Here is a 22,512-nt window from a genome sequence, read left to right as displayed (position 1 = left end):
GCAGGGCCCACGGCACAGAGGAACAGGCTCCTCTTGCCTGGGGGCGCTGCACAGGAGCCTGGGGTGACCTGCCTGCTCCTTAGCTGCCTCTGGGCCCAAGCCCTGTGCTGCCCTGAGACCGCACACATTCATCACTGTGGTGCGGACAAAAAACCCCCAGGCAATTAGTCCACACCGGTGGAGGGGTCTAGTCTTCCACCACGTGGGGGACCAGGTAATGTGCACCAGAGCAGAGCAACCCCACCCGGGATAGGACGGGAAGCCAGGAGTCAGAGCCCAACAGCCATCCTAACCGTGTCCATGGAGGGGTAACACAGGAGTGAGAGTGCAGGTAGTCAGCCCTGGCCCTGGGAGAGCAGCTGTCCTGCCACACAAACGTTCACTGACCACGCACAGCCACGTCTAGCTGGTGTGGGAGGCATTTCCCCTGCATCACCTGGCACAGGCCGGCTAGGGGCCGTGAGTGTATCAGCCGTTAGGCTGCTGGGTTCGGGATCGAGGAGACGAGTCAGGAATGAAGCAAAGGCAAATTTACCGATAGCTCAGCATACCACAGTTAAGAGACAGGTTAATGCAACAAACAGGTAGTACAGTAATAAAGAGCTAACAGTGAATGATAACAACAGATAGACAGATGACAAAGAGTTCCCACATGGGGTTGGCAACTTATTGGCAGTCCCTCTGTGCCAGGTGCGCGGTAAGTTGTTCCAGCGAAGTCAGGTGTCCCCGACCAACGCTGTCCGAGGGATCACCGGGAAGCTCCCTTGCTCAGGATCTGGTCCGGGCAGAGCTGTGGCTGCCACGGGCACGGGCAGGACGAGCAGTGCACACGGTGCAGCCATGTCCCACGGGCACAGAGAGAGCGGAGCCGGGATGCCTGCAGCAGCAGGGACAGCAGGGTGGGGCCGGGTGGGGCCATCACCACTGGCTTCCCATGCCCCAACCTCGCTACCCCTGGCCCTGCCCACCCCCGGGCTGCCCCTATGCCCCCGCACCCATCTGCCCACACCCAGATCTACACATGGAACCACACTGCCAGTGACCACACCCCTTGGGCCGGCAGCAGCCAATCACCTCCTGCCATTTCCCGGGGGGGCGGGCACACATAACAGGGCGGCCAATGGCATCCAGGTGCCCATCTCCCTGCGACAGCGCCCAGGCTTTCAGCCAAACCCCAGCTGACACAGGGGGGATGGCATGTGTATGGCCATGAGATCTTGTCCAGTCTCCCGCAGCGCCAGCACCCTGCATCCCCGCGCATGTAAGCCTGGCACTGTGCACGTGCAGTCGTGTCACCCCTGGTGTGTTGCTGTGTTATGTGAGAAGTGTGTGTGTGTGTGTGTGTGTGTGTGTGTGTATGTTGTTTGTCCTTTCTGGGGGAAGACGACTGCACCCACTGGAGGAGGAGAAAGGAAAGGGAGAGAAAAAGGGAAGGAGAAAAGAGAAAAGGAGAAAGAAGCAAAAGGTGAAAAACAGGAAAGGGAAGAGAACGAAGGGGATGGAGGCTCGGTCACATGCATACGTAGATGGCCTTACAGCTCTGATCTCCCCCCCCCACACACGGAACTTTCCAATATCTTATTAGACCAACTCAAGGAGTTGGAAAAATGCTTTTTAGTGAGCTTTTTTTGGTCTAAACACTGATTGATTCCTACCCTAGACTCCAGAGCCAGAAGCAACAATGCACTGTTTTCACCCCCAGCCCCTGAGGACCCAGGCATCTGGGCCCCGAGATCTCACCCCCAGCCCATCCCTCAGAGATCCCAGGCATTCAGGCCCTCAGCACCGCCCTGGCCCCACAAGGACCCAGGCATCTGGGCCCCTGCTCTCGCGCCCCAGTCTCCTCTCCGCACCCCTGTCATGAACCCTGCAGGCACAAATCTTCAGTTTGCCTGTAAAAATCATATAATCTAACCCATTAATTTTAATTTTCACTTGCATTACAACAAATACCATTTTCAAATCACCCCAAACTGCAATTAAAGTGTCAGTGATGCACCTAGGACCGCGCTGCCACCGCCCCGCCCCTGGGGCAGTGAGCAGCCAATCGCCTCCTCTCATTTCCCGGGGCCGGGGACACGCAGAGGGGAGGGCTGATGGAAACTTGAGTCAGCCCTACCGGTGCCCCTCACTTCCGACCTGCTGCCCCTGACCGCCCCAGCCTTGCTGGTGCCCCCCACTCCTGACCCGCATCCCCTGCCCTTTCAGCTCTGCCCGTGCCTCTCTCACCCCTAAGGGACCCCCACTATGCCCTCCCCATGCACAAGCCCCACCCCTAGGGCTGCAGGCCCCAGCCACCAAGTCCAGCTCCTCCAGTTCTCTGGGGGCGTCTGGGGCAGGGTGATCACCTGGATGGAGCAATGCTGAGCTGTGCTGGCTGTACACCCCCCAGATATCACTGCCCCAGCACAGGGCCGGGGGTGTCTGGGCTACACAGGGCTGATCCTGCTGCCTCAGGCAGGGCTTGGGCTGGAGGTGCCTCTGCAGGTCCCTTCCCGCCCCTGGCTCAGGGATTTAGGGCGAGGAACCGAGGTGTCTGGGAGCAGGGAGGGAGCTGCTTCTGCTGCTCTCTGCCTTTTTTAATACCTGCTTCCCCTCCCAGTGCTGGGGATACTGGTAACGCTGGTGCTGTCCAAGACATCAGGAACAAATGGGACACCTATACAGAAGATCCACACCCTGGTGCCTTCTTTCAGTCCCTGTAAAGACTGGGGAGGCGAAGAGCTGACAGCTCGGACCCCTGGGTTCTCCCCCAACTCTGGGATAGGAAGGGAGACTAGTTGGTTGGAGCAGGGGGAGTTGAGCCCCTTGGTTCAAGGGGGTGACCCCATTATACACAGTCCCAGCACCACCCCACAGCCAGCTGCATTGGGAAGCCTGGTTATACCCAGCCCCCAGTGCCCACCCCAGAGCCAGCCACATCTTAGTCCCCTGCTGTACACAGTCCCAGTGCTCCCTTACCTGCTGGGATGGGTCTCACCCCACATGCTGCCTGGGGGTGCTGTGGGGGGGTGGGGGGCGGTCCACGTCTGCCTGAACTCTCCCCCTCCTTCCATCTCCTGCAGCTCCCACGTCTTCTAAGGTTGCAGCTACTTCTCCAGTTTCTTCCACAGTGACCAACCACACAAGGACCATCTCCGACCACTCCAGCCATCCATCTCAACTATTCAGACTGTTTCAAGTGCTGTCAACAAGACGGGAGGGGGCGGGGGGGCGGGGGATCAGCATTAAGGCAGCACAGGTATGCACGCAGGAGGGAAATGGGTGGGTGGTGCGACTAGCTCTGGGGTGGGCAGTCACAGCGAGGTATAACAAGGGCCTGAGACCATGCAGCCTCTGGGGTGGGCACCAGGCTGGGTATAACAGGACCCCAGTGCAGCAGTCTCTGGGTGGGTGCCCCTCCTGGCACCATCTCAACTACTTCCTGCAGGAGCAGTGTTATGACAATCCTGGCTCCCACCCCTGGCTAAAGGGTCCTGCTTGGCTCAGGGGTGGGGATGGGTCTCAGGTCTGCCCCCCTCTGCTTTCGGCCCCCCAGCTCACCACAGACCCCAGTGCACCCAGTCTAGGGGGAGGTGTGCGCCTCCATGGGCCCTGCTTCTGCCCTCCTCTGTGCCCACCTCCCCCCAGGTCTCTTAATGCAGCTCTGGGCTGGAGGCAGGACAAGAAGGAGACGGCAGGCCCAGCTGCTGCTATGTGGGGCTGGCTGGGAGCTCCACATGGGGCCGGGGGGAGGGAGAGGGGCAAGGAGACTTGCTGGTGGGCAGACATCTGTCCCCTGCTGCCCAGCCCCTACAGAGCCAGAGGGCATAGTCTGGACACTCTCGCGCACGCACATGTGTGTGTGTGTGTCCTGGATACCAGTGTGTTTTGGTGGGGGGAGGTGTGTTATGTAATTGCAACATCTCTCTGGGGAGCCTGTTCCAGTGCTTCACCACCCTCTTTGTAAGAAAATTCTCCCTAATATCCAACCTCAGGTTCCCGTGCTGCAGCTTGGTGGCGGGTCTGGGAATTGGGGGTGCTTGGGGGCCCGGTCCCCCTGTTTCCTTCCTTCTCCCCCAGGACACTGCTGTACATGGGTGCTGCTGGCCATGGCTGCCTTGGTAGAGATGGCGCTGGTGCTAGGCCGGGCCAGGCACTCTTGCCTCACCTGGCACTCTGAGCCACCTGCTTGTCCTGTCATCTGCCCCCACGGAGAACAGCCCAGCTCCATCCTCTTTGCAACCCCCTGCAGGGAGGTGAAGCCTGCTATTCAATCCCCCTCGGTTGTCTTTTCTCCAGACTCAGTCAGCCCAGTTCCCTCAGCCTCTCTCCACAAGTCCTGTCCCACAGCTCCCCAGCTATTTTCATTACTCTCCGCTAGACTCTCTCCCATGTGTCCACATCCTTTGTGTAGTGGGGGTAGGGGCCCACAACTGGACAGAGGACTCCAGAGGTGGCCTCCCCAGTGCTGAACACAGGGAAAGAATCACTGCCCTCCATCTGCCAGCAGCGCTCCTGCCAATGCAGGAGCCCAGGATGTTGTTAGCCTTCTTGGCAACAAGAGCGCACTGCTGGCTCCAGTTCAGCTATTGTCCACTGTCACCCCCAGGTCCTGTTCAGCTGCCCAGCCAGTCACCCCTAGCCTGTCCCAGTGCATGGGATTGTTCAGTCCTAAGTGCAGGACTTTGCACTTGTCCTTGTTGAACCTCATGGGATTTCTTTTGGGCCAATCCTCCAATTTCTCGAGGTCACTCTGAATCCCAGGCCTACCTCCAGCACATCCACTACTCCCGCAGATTGGTGTCATCTGGAAACTTGCTGAGGGTGCACTCTTCCCATCTTCCAGGTCATTAATGTAGATATGGAACAAAACCAGCTCCAGGACGGACCCCTGGGCACACCCCTTGACATCAGCTGCCAACTAGACATTGAGCCATTGGTTACTACTCTCTGAGCCTGATGGTCCAGCCAGTTTTGCCTCTAAGCATCCTGTTCAACCACTCAAAACCTGTCACCTGTAATTAATCTAGAATTGCAGCGGCTTTAGAGAAACACACGTCTTCACACCTAGACAAATCCAAAACGAGCCAGGCAATTTAACAGCTGTAATGTCATGGTACCCTTTCCCTGTTTTGTTCAGACTTTTGACTGGCCAACCATCAAGGGAAAATGCTTCAAAGCTGGACAATTAAACAGTATATGAACTAAGCAGATTTGCCAGCAAGGCACGTGCAGTCCAGGGAAGACCAAGCAGCTGTCCTGCACCCAGCCAAAGGTGAAGCACCCAGGCTTTGAGGCAGTACAAGAATTGCCTCCTGCCTGCGTGGGTCAGCTAAAATAATACCAAGACTAATAGCTCATTTGATACTGGGAAAGAGGCTTTTTCTGCCGCTCAGCTTTGTAGCGTGTTGGTAGTTATTAAGACAAGCCGCTCTGCTATTCATCAACCCAGTGTTGCGTCAATTCTCAGAGCACCAGGTTTAAAGCCCCATGCAACAGGGTCCCCCCCCCCCCCCCCCCCTTCCCTCAGCCTCGCCTGCCCATCCTGGCCCCTGGGCACTAGTGAGTGGCAGGTCCCGGCACCCCCAGATGTGCCTGTCATGGGGAGGGGGCTGGCATGGCTGAGACCCCCCACCAAAGGCTACCCCTGTCTGTTCTGTGACTTTGGGGGGGGGGCTCTGGTGCAGCAGGGACATCTCCTCCGGCAGGACCTGGGCTGCAAGGGGGTGCAGGTAGGAGGCTGCACCCCCTTGCAGAGGTGAGACCTGCAGAGGTGAGACCTGCAGAGGTGAGACTGACTGGCCTATAGTTTCCCAGGCCCTCCTTCCTCCCCTTATTGCCTAGTATCTCCCAGTAGCCTCCTGGGATCTCCCATTACCCCCACTCCCAGTACATCCCAGTATCCCCCAGTGCCTCCCAGTATCTCCCAAATACCCCTGTACCCTTCCCTGGTGCCTCCCAGTATGTCCCAAAAGATTCTAGTCTTTCCCAGTATCTCCCAGTACCATCTCAAGATCTCCCATTATCCCCAGTGCCCCCCGCCAGTGCTTCCCAGTATCCCTCAGTGCTTCCCTGTACCCTCCCAGGATCCTGCATTACTGCCAGTGCTCCCTCACCAGTGCCTCCCAGGACACTCACAGGATTCCCCATTATGCCCAGTGTCTCCCAGTATCTTCTTAAGCCACCCAGTAGGCTCCCAGGATTGCACATTACCTCAGTGCTCCCCACCCCCAGTGCTTCCCAGTATTCCCCAGTATGTCCCAATACCCTCCCGGTATCCCCCAGTGCACCCAGTACCTTGCTACGACCCCCCCCCCCCCCTTGTCCGAGTTGTGGGAAGGAGAAGGGCAGCCCGGGGCTGGATCAGTCCAAGCGCCGCGCACACAGCAGACCTCAGCACAGAGCTGCCTGCTCCCGGAGCCACACCTCCGCGCAGCACCCCGGGCAGGGCACCCAGCACCTCCCCTCGTGCAGGGCACCCCGGCCCGACGCGGGCTCACGACGGCTCCCTGCCCCGGAGCGGGGTGGGCCGAGTGCGGGGCTGTGCGGCGCCGTGCCGGGGACGGGGGTGCGGGGCAGCACGACTGGGCGGTGGGACACGGTGTGCGGCCCCTCCCGGCCAGGCCTGTGCCCTGCGGGGTGGGTCCCGTCCCTCCTTCCCGGCCCTGCCCTGCCCCGCACCCAGCCGGCTCTTCCCCGTCCCGTCCCGTCCAGTGCTGGCGGCCCTACCGCCCCCTCGCTCCGCGCCCCCGATCCGGCCTCGCGCGACCCGAGCCCTTCCGCGGGGCGGGCCGGGCAGGAGAAGAGAGCGGTTGGGCGGCGTCTCCGGCGCGGGGTGCGGGGCGCTGGTGTGCGGGGCCGGGCCGGGCGGGGTGAGCGGGCGCAGCTCGACCCCGACGCGGCCCCGCTCAGTGCGGCCGGGGCCGGGGCCGGCGCTGCCCGGGCGGTCGGTCTGCTCCGCGCTCCGACTCGGCCTCGGCGCTGCCGAGCGGGTCGCTCGGACCCGGTCCTGAGTGGGACGGGGTGTGAGCCCGGGTGTCTGCGGCCCCGGAAGGGCGAGGAGCTGCCCCCGAGCGGGATCACGGGACAAAACTGTTCTGCCCGCGCCCCAGCGCGCCCCCGCCCCACGGGCCCGCAGACACCCGGCCGGTCCCGCGTGACCCCGCTCTGCATGCGCTGATCCGGCCCGCCCGGCCCCACCCGCCTCTCGTACTCGCGCGTGTCGGGCTGCAGCAGCGCGGGTGCGCACGGTACCACTGGTGCGCGGGGGCCGGACCCGGACCCTGGGTCCTCTGAGGGGGAGGAGCTGGGGGGAGCAGAGGGGCTAGGGGCCGGATGCTGTGCTTCTCCGGCACCTGCGGGGGAATGGCTTGGTGGGGTGGGGGGCTGGGGGCTGGGGGCTCGGACCCCGGGGTTTTCAGAGGTTGAAGAGACTGGGGTGACAGCAGGGCTGGGGAGGTGGCTGGGGCCGGACCCCTGGGTTTGCTGAGAGAAGACAGGGCCGAGGGGGGAGAGCTGAGGCCCAGCGCGACCTGCTGGCACTCGCCGCCCGCGGCTCCGGTCCCGCCTACAGCACGAGCTGGGGGCAATGGGTGGGCTCTGCTGGGGCTGCCCGCCTTCCCCTCCCGGGGAGGTTTATCCGTGCCAGGCAGGCTCCTCGCTGCCCGCCTGTACCTGCACGGTGCTGCCCGGGGCTCGCTGCCGCCCTTCTGCCCCTCAGCTTGCAAAACACCTTATTTATAACGCGGAGGAAACACCACACACACTGCTCGTCCCTCGGCTGACACTGCTGCGGCTGCCTGCCGCCACCCCCTGCGAGCGGCTGCCCTGCCCCGCTACCCTCCAGGGACAGGCGTGGTTCATGAAAGGGGCTGATCCAGTTGAGTTTGGATATTAGGAAGAACTCTCAGGAGGAGGGTGGTGAGGCATTGGAGCAGGCTTCTCATGGAGGTGGTGGAGTCTCCATCCTTGGAGGTGTTTAAGACAGAGGTAGACAAAGCCTCGGCTGGGATGATGTCTGTCATATTGAATGAAATAGTTTGAATGTTTGTAATGGTTGCCCATTAGCCAGTTTCAGGAAGAAGATAAGATTTATCTCCTTATCCAAGTCATTGTTTTGGGACTACGTGCAAAAGGTCCAGACTTTGTTTAAAGTCTTAATTTGAATCTTTTAGAAGTCTTTTACAAAGAGAGCAAATATCCTGAATTCCGAGAGATCAAACCCTAAGGCATTTTGCCCAGATTGGTAAGAAAAGGGCATTTGCAATGATATGGAAGTTTCCCAAAGGTAATTTAAAATGCTCAACAAAGGCAAAAGAATCTGTTGAATAAGATCCGAGCCCAAATTTGGGGGTAATGACAGGTTGAGTAGGAGGAGCCCACTGACGGCAGCTCACTCAATAAAAACTGTAACTTACTGTCCCAATTTGGAGGTGACTATACTTGTAGAACAACAAAGGAAGAATCGCAAGTGTAGCCCGGGTCAGACTGATCACCTGAACTACCCTCTCCGTGAACACGAATCTCTTAGTTCACGCTGAAGCCGCAGAGCACCTGAAAGGGACTGAAGGAAGGGGACTTAGTCCTATCACTGCTGAGGCCAACCTATTGAATTGTAAATTAAGGACTCATTATCAGGCCCAACTCAAGTATTAATAAAAGAGCTAATAGATGAAGGAGCCATAGAATTAACTACCCCAGGCAAATATGTTAGTCCTGCATGGACTATAGACAAGGGCAATGGGAAAGTCAGATTAGTAGTAGATTATCGAGAAATAAATTTAAGAATAGAGGATGTGCGTATTATGCAAAATCACACTGCACAAGAAATATTGTATTCTATTAGAAACTTAGAAGAACACCCATGGGGAGCAAGTACTGATTTGAAGAATATGTTTTTCTCAATCCCCATAAATGACAAAGAAGGTTTGTTAAATATGAACCTTACTGGGAACACATACCGATGGAAGGTATGTCCACAGGGGTATAAAAATTCACCAGCTATAGCTAATAGTTGTATAGGCAAAACGCTTATCAAATTTCAGGCAAACACAAATTATATAGCTGAAGGAATAAAGATCTGGCAATATGTAGATGACATACTAATAACTGGACCCACTGAGAAACAGGTTAATGAAACCCTAAAGCTGTTAATTAAACATTTAACTCAGGAAGGTTGGAAGGTAAATTCAGATAAAACAAAATGTGCAGCTACAAGTTTCACCTTCTTGGGGAGAAAAATGAATGAAAAGGAAATAACCCCAGAAGATAAATGGGTAACAGCTTTAAAGAAAGCAATAGAAAAACCTCCAAAGACTGTAACTGAAATGCAAGCAGTATTAGGAATTATTAATTGGTTAAGAGACTGGATTGAAAATGCCACAGTACAAACCAAGCTAATCAGGGCAGCAATTAAAAGTAAGCACTGGTCAGCAGCAGCTCAAGGCCAAGTAGAAAGAATAGTAGCAGATTTAAGTTCAAAACAATTAACTTTACATCGAATACATAATCAGTTACCAATGGAATTATACATCAGGACAGGTATAGATTGCGTAAGTGGAAAGGCAGTCCAAGGAAGTAACGTGATAGACTTATGATGTCTCACACTTAAAGGATCTGAAGCTAGATATGGAACTTTAGGTAAAGTATTACTTGGGTTACACCACTGTTACAAAAGGTATAGCAGAGAGTTAACAGAGAATGCAAAGATCCACCATCCTGCAGGGGGAGAGCTTGTAAATCTTAATGCTCCACCTGTTGATTTTGAAGGAAATCAGAACACCTGGGAAAAGTTAGCCTCTAGCCTGATGCAAAACTGGGGAAAGAATTGGCAAGGGCGAACAATCCCAAATGACAGCCAACAAATAATGCCACAATGGACACACGATGGAGGCATGTTTATGGAAGGATGGGGATTCAGTGATGGTTCAACCAAAAATGGGTATAAATTTGGTTGGAAGTGTACCAAGTGTCAGGTAACTCACCTAACCAATAACATTAATAACTGCAATGCCCAATTATTAGAATTGAAGGGGATGCAAGCATTAATACAACATTGTATGTTGAATTATGGTTCAGACATCTGGGAGCTGGTAACAGATAGTAAGTACATTTGGCAAGTGCTAACAAAGGGAGCTAAGCCAGTAGTACATCTAGAAATTTGGGAAAATATATTGAAGGTGTTAACTACACGTAGAATCCCAACATTTGTTACCCACACCAAAAGTCATACAAGAAATACTAACCAACATCATGAAGCTTTGGATAAAGAAGTACAAAATTCTAGCATAGAAAAGAACCAAGAAGCTGAATTAGAACCATACCTTACATGGTTACATGAATACAGTGGGCATTGGAACCAAGTACAGGAAAACCGAATTTTAGAAGTTAATGGATGGGGGCCAATAAATGCCTATAATCTAAGGAAAAGAATTAGACAACAGTGTGAAGTATGTAACCAGTTCAAAATTTCACCCAAAAATCAGTATGCGTATAATTATCTTAAAAGTGACTATTTCAACCCAGGTGAAACATGGCAAGTGGATCTAATGGGGCCATTAACAGATGCAAAAAGGTTCCCAAGTGGACTGGTAGTAGTGGATATAGGAACAAGAATGATTAATTGTGTTCCACTAAAACATACCACAGCTAATGATGTTGTAAAGGGATTAGAAAAAATTGGTGGTTCATGGAAGATCCCAAAACAAATTGCTACAGATGGTGGTCTGCCATTTCAAAGTAAACGATTTACTGAATGGTGCCAAATTAACAATATAGAACACCATGTGCACACTCCTTATCATCCACAATCTAATGGGGTTGTGGAGAGACACATTGGTATTTTGAAGACACAATTGAAAACAAATTTAAAATCAATTTCTTTTAAAAACTGGGATGCAGTATTGCATGTAACCTTAATTCAGTGCAATAATGATGTAGTCCGCAGGTTTGTCATTGCCCTGAAATAGAATAGTTTTCTGAAAGCATACTGTTAGGTTTACAATAATTTGGATTTTTAAGAAGTATTAGCTTTACAGCTGAATACAAGGCATGACCTGTGGCCTAGTAATGCAGCTAACCACAAGGCAGAATGATAGCTAGGCCTTTGCTTGTGTCAAGTAATCATTTTAACTGCAACAAGCATTTTCTGAGTTAAAAAGTGAATCTGTGTCTGTGTGCTAAAAAAAAAATCAGCTACAGCTAAAAGTAAGATAAAATAGAGAAACCATTGTTTGAGCTTACTGGTTGTGTCCTTGAAAAGTATCTTCTACTGTGTAAGGTTTTGCTAACAATGTTACTGTTACTTAACTTTTAGCTTTTAAAAAGTGCTAGTTCAGCTTAATAGAAATATGCTGTTACAAAGCTTTGTAGAGCACCGCCCCAAGTATTGCTTTTTGTTAACCATATAGTCTTGCTTTGTTGTAAGAAGTATAAAAGATCGCCTCACCCTTGAGGGGGGGCCATTTTGCCTTTTGCTGGCTTTATGGTCTTTGCTCGAGCAAATAAACAGCTGTCTTTCTTTACCCGCGTTGTCTGTCAATCAAATTACAGCTAAACAACGGACCTTAGGGAGGTTTCTCCCACCACAATGATAAGACCATGTGGTTGAAATACGAAAAGAAAGAGTTTCCAGTGTGGACGTATAAGTATAAAAAAGGTGATAAAGTGTGGCAACACCTACCCAAAGAAGAAAAAGTAACAAAAGGTGTAATTGATCAACTGGGGAAACATCCCAACACTTATTTTTGTTTAACTGAGGAAAATCAAACAATATTAGTACACCAAAGTTGGCTAACCTCACGAAGCTAGGCCTCACAAGGACCTAAGCAATCATTTAATTTTGTTACAGGTGTCAAGGATTGAAGTGGCATCAGTGGGAGATCAAGGATGAAAATGATCCCAGAGATGAAAACTGGATGTGGCTGACCAATGCAACATTATGCAGACCAGTACATAGACCACCCAATGTGATTCTGGGATATAATGCTGATGTATGGAATCTCACAATACCAGGTTATTCCCTTAAATGTAATATTCCTTGGGAAGGACCATGGAACCCCTCTCAATTATTAAATCCTCATGATATAATTAATGGACCATATCCATATGGCATTAAATTAACAGAAGCAGGGATAAATGAAACTGAGTACTATCCAACACCATGGGGTTTTGTGAGAACACACCCAGAAAAAGGTGTATTTGGGGTAAAATTAACTATTATACCAGTAGGGTTATTTGAAAATGCTACAGTAGACCCCTATGGTATCATTCAATGTAAGTGGAATAAACTTTTCTGGAAACCTAACACTGTCCAGAACAGTGGCCTGTTTACCACTAGCACTTGGTGTCGGACTATAGTACATACTAGAAAAGGGATATTACCTTATCTCTTAATTATAAGGGATCCACCGCACCAAGAACAAAGCACAATAGCCTGGCATTTAAAATCTCCTGAATATTCCCGCACTACCATGCGCATTACATATAACATTAACTGCACACAACCACAAAGAAAACTCAGGTCAGTCTGGACGGACTGGGCACAGCAAAATCAAGATAAAGAATGGGAAGAAACAGTAAAACCTGAATTCATGTCACTTTTGGGATTTGCCACTACACATGTAACCATTACAAAAAACATTACACAAAGAATGCAAAATTTCATAACATTAATTGAAATGAAAATATCACTAATTCTAACATGAGGAAAATCCAAGCTAGATTACAGTTCATCACCTGTACACAATTTCATGAATCCAGTACCTTTGAACAACTTATTGTAACAAATTTAAAGAAAAAATTCACAGATGCTGGACATATACCTCATGTAGAATGTCATAGTCAAATAATTATGCTATTTAGTCACGAAAATCAGGGAAAACAAAAACTGTAACTTACTGTCCCAATTTGAAGGTGACTATACTTGTAGAACAACGAAGGAAGAATCGCGAGTATAGCCCGGGTCAGACTGATCACCTGAACCACTCTCTCCGTGAACACGAATCTCTTAGTTCACGCTGAAGCCGCGGAGCACCTGAAAGGGACTGAAGGAAGGGGACTTAGTCCTATCACTGCTGAGGCCAGCCTATTGAATTGTATTGCTGAGGCGAGCCCATTCCATTGAACTGTACTACTGAGGCCAACCCATTAAATCGTACTACTGAGGAATGAAACCATATTTTGGTATTTGGCTTCTCAGAATTCTAGGATTGTAAGTATAATATGAAAAATAATAGTATTGATTCAAATTTAACTTTTAGTTGTAATTGTAGTTGTTTTTGTAATACTAATTCTTATAGTATTGTTTGGGAAGGAAGTGTATTTGGAGCATTGTTTCTGATATATGTAATTATTGTGTTCTTAATGTTTGTGGTGTTTCTTAAAGCTAAGCAGTGTTATATACGTAGCAAAGAGTTTTAAAATAAAATTGTGTTGTATATATTAAGTGTGTAATCGTTGTGAAATCGTGCAATCAGCTAACTACTCCCCCAGCCAGTGCATCAAAACGAATCAGTAAATTGTGTGGGATTTTCTCTATTCCATAACCCACTAGAGACAGTCAAGTTGGAGATCAAGAGGGCGCCGCTGAAGGTCACTTTTCACTGCTTTTTATCTGTTCCTGGCAGACTTTGGTGACTCCCCAATTTTCAGGTTTTCCCAATCCAGGGGTCTTTGACCCTTGTGGGACTTCCCCTCAGTGGCTATTGGATGGCATCTGTCAGACCCAGGGGTCGTCCGCATGTAGGTGCAGGTTTGGAAGTCCGTTGATGACTTGATTAATTTACCACTGTCATGAATAGGGCTCTGGGAGCAGTCGATCTGGAGATATTCAGCCCCAAAAGTTGATCCTCGGCGTTGATTAACTCAGACTGAGGAGTCTAGCCCTTGAACAGTGAGGTTGAGAGAACTCTGGGTTGCTACATTGTCTCCTATTGATTCCTTCCGTTGGCTGATCTGCGTTTTGCATAGGTGTTAATTGACCCTTGTTACTGAATCTTGCTACTGTGTTACACATGCAATCACTGACTCGCTCGCTCTTTCAGGGCCCGCCTGATACAGGGTAGCAGCAGTTTGATTCCTGCCCTTGTTAACATTGTTACAGTGTATAACTTACTTCTGCAACTAAACACATTTAGTTAAAAGGTGAAGAGTATAAAATATAAGCTACAAGAGTAATGCCATGGCACACAAATAGATAAAAATACCAAAATACAAGGGGAGATACAAAATAGACACGTGCAAAAAACACAATTCCTTATCTTATAGTGAAAGAAAGAGGAAGGAAGAAAAGGTAGAAGAAGAGAAACATATCCAAAGGGGGGAGAGCAAATGCAGGCAAGAGGAAAAGGGGGCTTTCTACTTCAGGCAGGCATTTGCCCCCTGCTCAGCCTGGCCTGGTCTGGGGGGTTCCCTGCCTCTGCAACAGGGGCATGTCCTGGGCCTGGTTCTCTGCAGCGTCTCCAGCCCTGACCCCTCGGCAGCAGCACGACATGGCAGTCACGGCCCCCCTGCTGTCTCCGGAGCAGGGGCAGGGGAGAGACCTGGGGGTGACACAGTGGCATACTGAGGGTCCTTGGTGCCCAGGGGGCCAACGCCTGCACTTGCAACTCCAGCCCCCCCGGGGCAATCCAAACACAGAGCGGGGCCCAAGGCAAATCAGCCTGTGCGGGGCCCACCTCCCACCCCAGGACACTTCCACGGGGGAATTACCACTGTGGCACGCCAGTTGTGATTGCTGGCTGGAATGGCTGAAGAACAGCACAACCCGCCAGGCAGTTGGAACGTGGCAGGTGCCCCAACCTCTCTGGCCTGCGCCCCCCACTCGCTACCCCACTGGGGTGATGGCAAGTGTAGAAAGGGGCTGGAGGGTGGGGGTGAATGGGGCCCCTCAGGTGGGAGTTGGGGTGCACTTGACCCTGGGGTCCCTTATAGCCCCTGGCTGTGGGATTTGGGCCGGGGAACCCGGGTGGCAGGGAGTTGCTTCTGCTGCACTCGCTGCCTCTTCTGATACCTGCTTCTCCTCCCAGTCTGCTTTGCATGAGAGATGCTGGGGATGCTGGTCACACTGATACTGTACTATGGCAAGAATGGGAACCAGCATGACCCAAACACCATGCAGTGGACTCTCAGGGCAAGGAAGCTGGGAGCCTGGACACCTGGGTTAACAGTACTGACCCCATTATACCCAGCCCCAACACCACCCCAGAGCCAGCTGCAGCTCAGCCCAGGAACCCAACTGCTCTGCATGTCATCTTCTGTCAAGGGCGAGATTGGCAGCTGATGTCCTGTGACATGGCAAGGCAGGTATCCTGGAGAGAACCAGCACTGAGATGCAGCTGGCTCTGGGGTGGGCATCCAGCACCACAGACCATCTTGTTTCTCCCTGCAGGAGCAGCTGAGGGCTCACCACAGCACGTGGGCCAACTTGACTGTGAACGCTGAGCCTGGGTGAGTGTTGTGCTGGGGCTGGGAGGGGGACCTGGGTCTGGCCCCATCTGCTCTTGACTTCAGAATGAACCATGCTGCCCCCATTGCAGAGCCTGGTGCCCCAGGTCTGGTCTGGTCTGGTCTGGTCTGGTCTGGGGGGAGGCATGAGCCCCCCATGCGCCCTGCTGCTGCCCTGCTCTCTGCCCCCTTGGGCTCTTGGTGCGGCTCTGGGCGAGCACCTTGAGGACAGGAAGGGGGACATGGGTGCACCTGCTGCTATGCAGTGATGTCTAGGAGCGCCGGCTGGGACAAGCAGGCTGGTGGGGGGGACTGGCTGGGGGGCAGGCTGGTCTGTGTCCCCCAGACACCTGGGTTTTGCGTACGTGTCCTGGGAGTTTCCAGCCATCTCCTCACATCTAGGCAATACACTTGCATGGAGGAGGACGGGAGACGCAGCTGGAGCAGCAGTGTCCCCAGAGCCTGCCCTTGCACGTGCACCCCAGGCAGCCGGACGGCAGCAGGTCTGCTCTGCTCCAGAGCCTGATATGTTCCCTTTCTATGAAGGACTGGAGCATGGTAGGGAGTTAACTTAGTCCTGGATTTTTAAACTGATTTTGGCATGACAAAGCCGTCACACATGTGTTTCTATAACCGCTAAGGAGGTGGGGATTGGGGTCAGGTGGTGCTGATCCTACAAAGTCTGAGAAAGGTTGCAGCAGCAGGATGTTGGCAGTCTCAGCCTCATTTTCCTGGGGCAAGTGCAATGTCTGGTGCCGTGTTGTGCAGCTCAGAGGCCAGACACAGGGTTTGTCTGGGCTGGTCTGGATGGGCTGATCCTGCCCCAGGCATGGGTCAGACGGGATGTGACCCTTGGGGTCCTGTGCAGCCCCCATCTCTGCAGTGTCTCTGGACACTGCACGCCCTGTCCCCATCTCACTCCAGCCCGGGGGCTGTTCGTTCTCGTCCTCCCGGTTTCCTTTTTAAACCAGTCTTTGTGAGCCCGAGTGGGCTCTTCTGGCCCCTCTCGAGGGCTCACCCGCCCTTGCCACGGTGCTGACACCTCTGTGGGGGGCCAAACCATGCAGGCCAAAGCCAGTACCACTTCCAGGGACTCGAAACAATGGAGAAAACCTCAGTGCCACTTCTCCTGACTGCAAGGTGTGCGCTTTCTAGCAACGTTTGAGGGTGTTTTTATGGTTAGTAGCAAAAATATGACTGATGTTTTCTTTCTGTGTAAGGAAAGCATAGCCCTGTGTGTTTCTAACACTGCATTTATGTCCCGTTTTTTAACACCTGTAGCAAAACTGTAGCACTGGGTTTTTCCCAGATCAGGACCGGCTGGTGCTGGGGGGCCACACTGAAGTGTAGTGGTGCCGGGAAGGAGTCATCGCAGCATCAGACCCCGAGTGCAGTGGTGGGAGGGGGGAGGGTGCTCTCAGCTCCTTGTTACTGTTCCAATTAAAATTCAACCCCCACATGATGGGGGCTGCGTGTTTCACTGTGGGGGCAGGGGCAAGCCCAGCCTGGTGTGGGAGGCCGGGACCGTGGGATCCAGGCACTGGGGAACGGGGAGGGGGGAAGTGCCTCCCCCCACTGGCCTTCTTCCGTTCTCCCTCCAAGCCTCACCTGGGAGGGTGTTGGGGAGGCACTGAGTCCCACAGTGGGGTGGGGGCTTCATCCCTCCTTGTCCCTCCTGTGGAAGAAATCAAACTTTGCGTTGTGGTTGTATCAGAAATGGCAGAGCCATCTAGGTTTATTTAAAGCTATACAAGCGATCACAAGAAGGGCTCTCAAAAGAAATCTGACCTCTACAAGTTTACAAGCATATTTATACTTTAGACAGCGAGAAAAGATGCAGGGTTCAGACAAAGCAACCTTGAGAGAAACAGAAAGATGATCATTCATTTGTCACACGTAAGCAGTTTACTTATTCAGAAAAAAACCACTGTGTTTTGGCAACAGTTATCAGCTTCCGGTTCAGAGGAGAGGAGGAGGTTAACATCTGCACACAGAGCTTAATATATCAAGACAAAACAAGGTATGAAGGTTTTTCCTTATCTTAGAACATTTTGAAACACATAGCATCAGCATCTTTTTCTCTTCTCTTTCTCTCTCTTTGTCTCTCCTCTTAGTCACTTATTTTCACACCCCCTTCTCCCCCTGTTTCCTCCTTTCTCCCCCCCCGCTGCACCCCTTCGTTCCCCCCCCCAGCTGTGCCTCCTTCTCCCCTGACTTGCTGTGCAGTAAGGATCTGTTTGTAGAAGAATTTCTGTTCTTAAATAAAGTGCAAAGCAGGGAGATATGGCATTTGGAAAGGTGGGAGAGAATTGTAAAGGAGCCCCTGTAAAAGCACACCCGATTGTGAATGGGCTAGTGTGCAATGTGGGGGGGGGAGGAAGGGGGAATGTTTGTAAGCCGGGGTAATCATCTTTCCTGCTCCTAGAACTTCTTTCAGATTGCTAAATGGATCTGACAGCTCATGTGATCGAGGGGGACCTCAAGACTGCACCCTTGGCTCTGCTGCTGGCTTGCTGTGTGACCATGTACAACTTCAGAGCCAAGATTTCATTGATGACAAGTGACTTGGGTTGCCTCAGTTTGGGTGTCCCAATTTTCAGACACCTTCACAGAGCTTAAGTCAGAAAATCCCTCCCTAAGGGGTGGGTAGCTCTGCTATACACCCCTGCTTGAAGATGTCACAGTCGCAACTCCTTTCTCCAGGCTGGACCAGTGCCAGCAAACCTGCCCCCTGCCCCCCACCTCCTCTCTGTTAGCTGCATTGATTCCCATGTTACTACATCAACTTTTCAATTGCAGAGGGAAGAGAGAGGAAAAACCTATGAAATATCCCATCCTGCCGCAGGGCGCTCAGGTGGAACCAAACCAGCTCTTCTGCACAGGAAACACGGATGTGTTCAGAGATCACCACATCACCATCACACTGCTCTGATATAACATGTGACATGGCAAACCTCTTCCAGAAGACTTTTTTTCCTACCCTCATTATTTCTTGCTACTTTTTTTCAGGGTGTCCAGATACCTGGGCTGGGAATATTCCCATTTGCCCGAATCAAGTTAGATCTCAGCGGCAACAAATTCCTTGTAACACAAAAACCCGTGTTTCTCCTTTCTGAGAAACTTTGCCAGGCCTACGGGCTGAAACAAAGAGAAAAGCACACTGCTGGTAAGAAGACTGATTACAGCCTCTGCCTTTCCTTGGACTTCATTTTTAACACACCACAATGAAAATTAATTTGGGCGGGGGGGGGGGGGGCGTGCCTGTAAGAACAGCTGTGTCTGAGATGAGCAGAGCATTCCTTCCAAAGATTTTAACAACAGCTTAGACTCTGTCCAGACTCGATGTCTTCACAGCCAGGGTTGGTTGTATACTTTTTAAAAATACTGTCCCAAGTCAGAACATCTCTGTTTGAAATGTTCTTCTCACTTCTGTTCCTGGAATCTCATCGCTCTGCTATTATCACAATGCCTACAGTCTGCCAAATCATTTGTTATGGGATCAGCTTGAAACACAGCTGGCAAGAACAGTGGTTTCTAGAAGTACAGATACAGTGGTATCTGTTTGGAAAGAAAGCAGTTTTCTGCCAGTGCCACGGTGTTTGCATTGCAACGAGGAGGGATGGTGTAGATCAGTGGCTCTCAACCCGTGTAGACAGAACGCACCCCTCTTCTCCTGGTCGAGCTCATAGGAGTGAGCTATATTTCTACGTATCTAATGGTGTATTGGGTATCTTTGTATCAATCTAGCTGTGGTTTGAACAGTTTCATTATGAAAAAAACAGATTGTACTCCTAATTGAAATTGAGAATCTAGTGGAAGAACCACCATGAATGAACTCATGTGAAGCACCATCAATAATTCACTGAGATCTGGGACAGCTTTTTTTTCTAACTGGGGCTGTTTTGGCATTTGCTGGTGTGGAGCTCTGTGATAAGTTCTGTGTAGCAGCTTTTCCAGGACATTCCGTAGTTTCAACCTATGCTCTAAAAATACATCCCTCTACACCCCAATGTGTTTGGCTCCATGTTACTTTGTAATGTGCTCTGTTCCTAGGCCCAGATCCTCAAAGGCCTTTTTATCCTTGCTTCCCAGTGCAATCACTCAATGTTGCATGCATCACTATGTTGGAGGGTCTGAGCTTAAGTGACTTGCTCAAGGACACAAAAGAAGTCTGTGGCATAGTCTGAGCTGGGATCTTCTGAATCCCCAGACAATGTCTTTCTCTGAGTTTTGCTCCTTGTCTCTTGTTAGACGCTCTCTTACCATGGAAGGAGCCCACAGACTGGGCCACAAAACTTCAACAAGGATGACTGTTATCGAGAGAGAGTTTCGTACCAGGATTTTTGGGCACCAGGAGCAGGTTGCTCTTGTAGAAGAAGGGCAGTTTGCCTTGTTTGTTATTTGCTTGCTGACATCTCTGGAGTCATCTGTATTTTCTCTTGTTACAGCAGAAGCCTGTGAAACAAAACTCACCAAGACCCTCTTCAACAATGCCAAGAGAATCAGCTTGTGGACAAATACCTTCTCCTTCCCATAAGGCTAGACCTCTGGCCTTTCCAAGTGGCTTCCTCTCCACTTTGCTGACTGGCTTGTTCAGCTCAGCTCCCACTTTGCTGCAGATTGTTAGCACCTAGCATTGGGGTCTAAGCCCTGTGCAGACAGGGCTACCAAGGGAGCTCTGCTCCCAGTGTCTGAGAGTACGAACCGAATCCATGAGAGAAGGATGGGGGTTTCTGAAGTGAGTGGTGTATGGAGAAGATACGCTACACAGGAGTCCAGTAATGTCGTGGCATGGTTATGGTATGGCCCAGATCCAAACACATGCTGTTCAGGCTTCAGTACTGATCTTTGGCATCTTTCAGGGTCAAGAGACCTGGATGGAGATAAGTCACTTGCAATAATTAGCTAGATTGACTTCTTTCTACCTCATACCTCAGGAAAGACCCCATCAAGACTGGTTTTATTGTTGTTACTGCTCATTACTTGGTATTGCTCCTACTGTCCAATATAAATCCTTGGAGTTGCATATTCCTTCAGGTTCTTTATGATCAGCCTTTAAAAGTTGATCAGTCTTTGTGATGATGATCAGGGATTTCAGTCTAAGTCAAGTAGAAAGTAGGGCAAGATGGCACCTTGGAGATTAACTGGCTCAGAGGGGCGTGAATTTTTGTGGGCAACAACTTGCAGCATAACATCTGATGAAACAAGGTGCTATGCAAAAAATGTTCCTGCCTGTCTGAACTAGTTAGCCTAACAGGTTCCATCCTCAGCAGTCATTCAAGGAGCTCTGTTGTAGGGGTGTGACGAGATGGTTAGCAACCTGCAGCAGGAGCAGGGCTCTCTCTTTAGATGCTAGCTTTAGAGTAAAAGGTCACATCTTTTGCTTGCTTCCAGCATTGAGAAGAAGGAAACTGAAGGGCAATCACACAGGAACCATGAAAGACAAGAATGATGTGGCCCAGAAAGAAAAACCCATAATGCAGACAGGGAAGCATCCTCATCATACAGACAAAAAAGATAGGTAGGATAAGGACAAGTTGAAAAGGGATTCACATGATTTGTCATGTACTTGTTAGATAACCAGAGACCCTTTATGATATGTCCCTTAGCAACAATCTCTCCTAGAGAATGCCTCTCCTTTCCTGTCCCAGCATCCCCCTTCTCCCACATGATAGATAGCCTCTTCACTGAGTTCGACAACTTCTTCTCTACATTTTCCTTTGCAGCAATTCTGGATGTGAAGAAAGGAAGCCACATTTCAAAGAAAGGATGTTTGGAGGAAACCCAGGAAAAAGAACAACCCCCAGTCACAGTGCTGGGACAAATGAAGAAAGACATCATGGAAACCACAAGCACATTTACTCTGCACTACAGAAGCTGTCTGTGGCTGGTGAGGTCCTGCAGAGTCAGATATCATGCATTTCATTGCAAAGAATGTCAAATATAAAAAGGGGTATAGGTTGTAGCTGTGTTGGTCTAAAGACATAGGCAGACAAGGTTCTTTGGGTGAATCTGATATCTTTCATTAGACCAACTTAAATAGTTGGAAAACAATTATTAAGCAAGCTTTCGAGTTCAAAAACCCTTCATCAGGCTAAGGAAATTTCAGCAGTTGGTGTGTGCTCTTCCTGGATGGAAAGAAAAGTAAAGAAGTGAGTGGCTGGGCTGGTGTGCATACAAGACAGGTAGTCAGTGAAAATGTAGATTGAGGAGTCAGTGGGTGAGACACACGCTGGGGGGGGGGGGGGGAAAGAGAGAGAAGGGGTTGGAAATATAAAAAGTGCACACACGTGTTCCCAGTGCTGCTGCCTGTGTTCCCTGCACTGAGATCCCGGGGTCAAAAAACCCCTTTTTCAAAAAATCAGGGCAGCACACGAGTTGTAGTCACGTAGGATACATTACAGCACAGGGCTTTTGCGATGCACTGCCACCCAAACCCAGAACCTGGCTGGCTGGAGCCATACTGTGGCTGCCAGCCAGGCTCCCAGATGCAGGAGCACCATCGCTGCAGCTCCCGGAGCCCCCAGGACTTCAAATAAGGCTGCTGGGACCAGCCCAGTTTGTGGCCCCAGCCTCCTCCACCCCACCCTGGGGTAACCTGCCATGTGCCAGAGTGCATGTGACATGGGCATTCCCCAGGGACGGGTGTGCTGGTGCTACTTGTCCCTGGGGAAAGAAGCATCCCTGCTTGTCTGGATGGGCCGCAGTGGTTTAAGGCAGTGACATTGCAGCTAGGACTCCCGGGCTCTGTTCCTACATCTCCCATCAACTTTCTGTGCAAACTGTGAGCTGAGCTGCAGTCACTTGCTATCTGGGCGTCACTCTGCTCATCTGCCTAATGGAAGCACATGCATGTTTCTGGGTGGAGATTTGCCAAATTTCAATGTTGGTTAATGTGTCAGGAGCTCACGAGATAGCATGATCTCTAGAAGCCTGCCGGATTTATGTACATATGCCAAAATACGGATTAAATATAACACATATAGAAAATGAAAACTCGGTTGAAAAATACACTATGGAACAACTTGCATTACTCCCCAAGCTGTATTTATCCTGTGTGAGCTCATCCCATCTCAGTCTGCTCAG

General features: G+C 51.0%; 1 protein-coding gene and 2 long non-coding RNA genes across 4 annotated transcripts in view; 1 reads left to right on the top strand and 2 right to left on the bottom strand.

The window, feature by feature from the left end:
* Positions 1 to 22,512, bottom strand: part of LOC102575793 (zinc finger protein 135) — a 58,647-nt gene that overhangs the window by 10,336 nt on the left and 25,799 nt on the right. The window lies entirely within an intron of this gene.
* LOC109280534 (uncharacterized) lies at positions 516 to 6,250 on the bottom strand. Of its 2 annotated transcripts, none has more exons than XR_009461392.1 (4): positions 4,753 to 6,249; positions 2,962 to 3,184; positions 2,587 to 2,758; positions 516 to 877 (listed from the first exon to the last, which is right to left on the bottom strand). It is a non-coding gene; the product is annotated as an uncharacterized LOC109280534 (long non-coding RNA). The 2 variants fall into 2 exon arrangements; XR_009461393.1 differs by lacking the exon at positions 516 to 877 and adding an exon at positions 912 to 1,396 and having other exon boundaries at positions 4,753 to 6,250.
* LOC132249915 (uncharacterized) lies at positions 17,161 to 19,436 on the top strand. Its single transcript, XR_009461434.1, has 2 exons — positions 17,161 to 17,446; positions 18,226 to 19,436. It is a non-coding gene; the product is annotated as an uncharacterized LOC132249915 (long non-coding RNA).

Source organism: Alligator mississippiensis, chromosome 1 (genome assembly GCF_030867095.1).
Source record: "Alligator mississippiensis isolate rAllMis1 chromosome 1, rAllMis1, whole genome shotgun sequence".
NCBI lineage: Eukaryota > Metazoa > Chordata > Crocodylia > Alligatoridae > Alligator > Alligator mississippiensis.
Note: the sequence above shows the minus strand (reverse complement) of the source record. Positions and strands in the feature narration are given on the sequence as shown.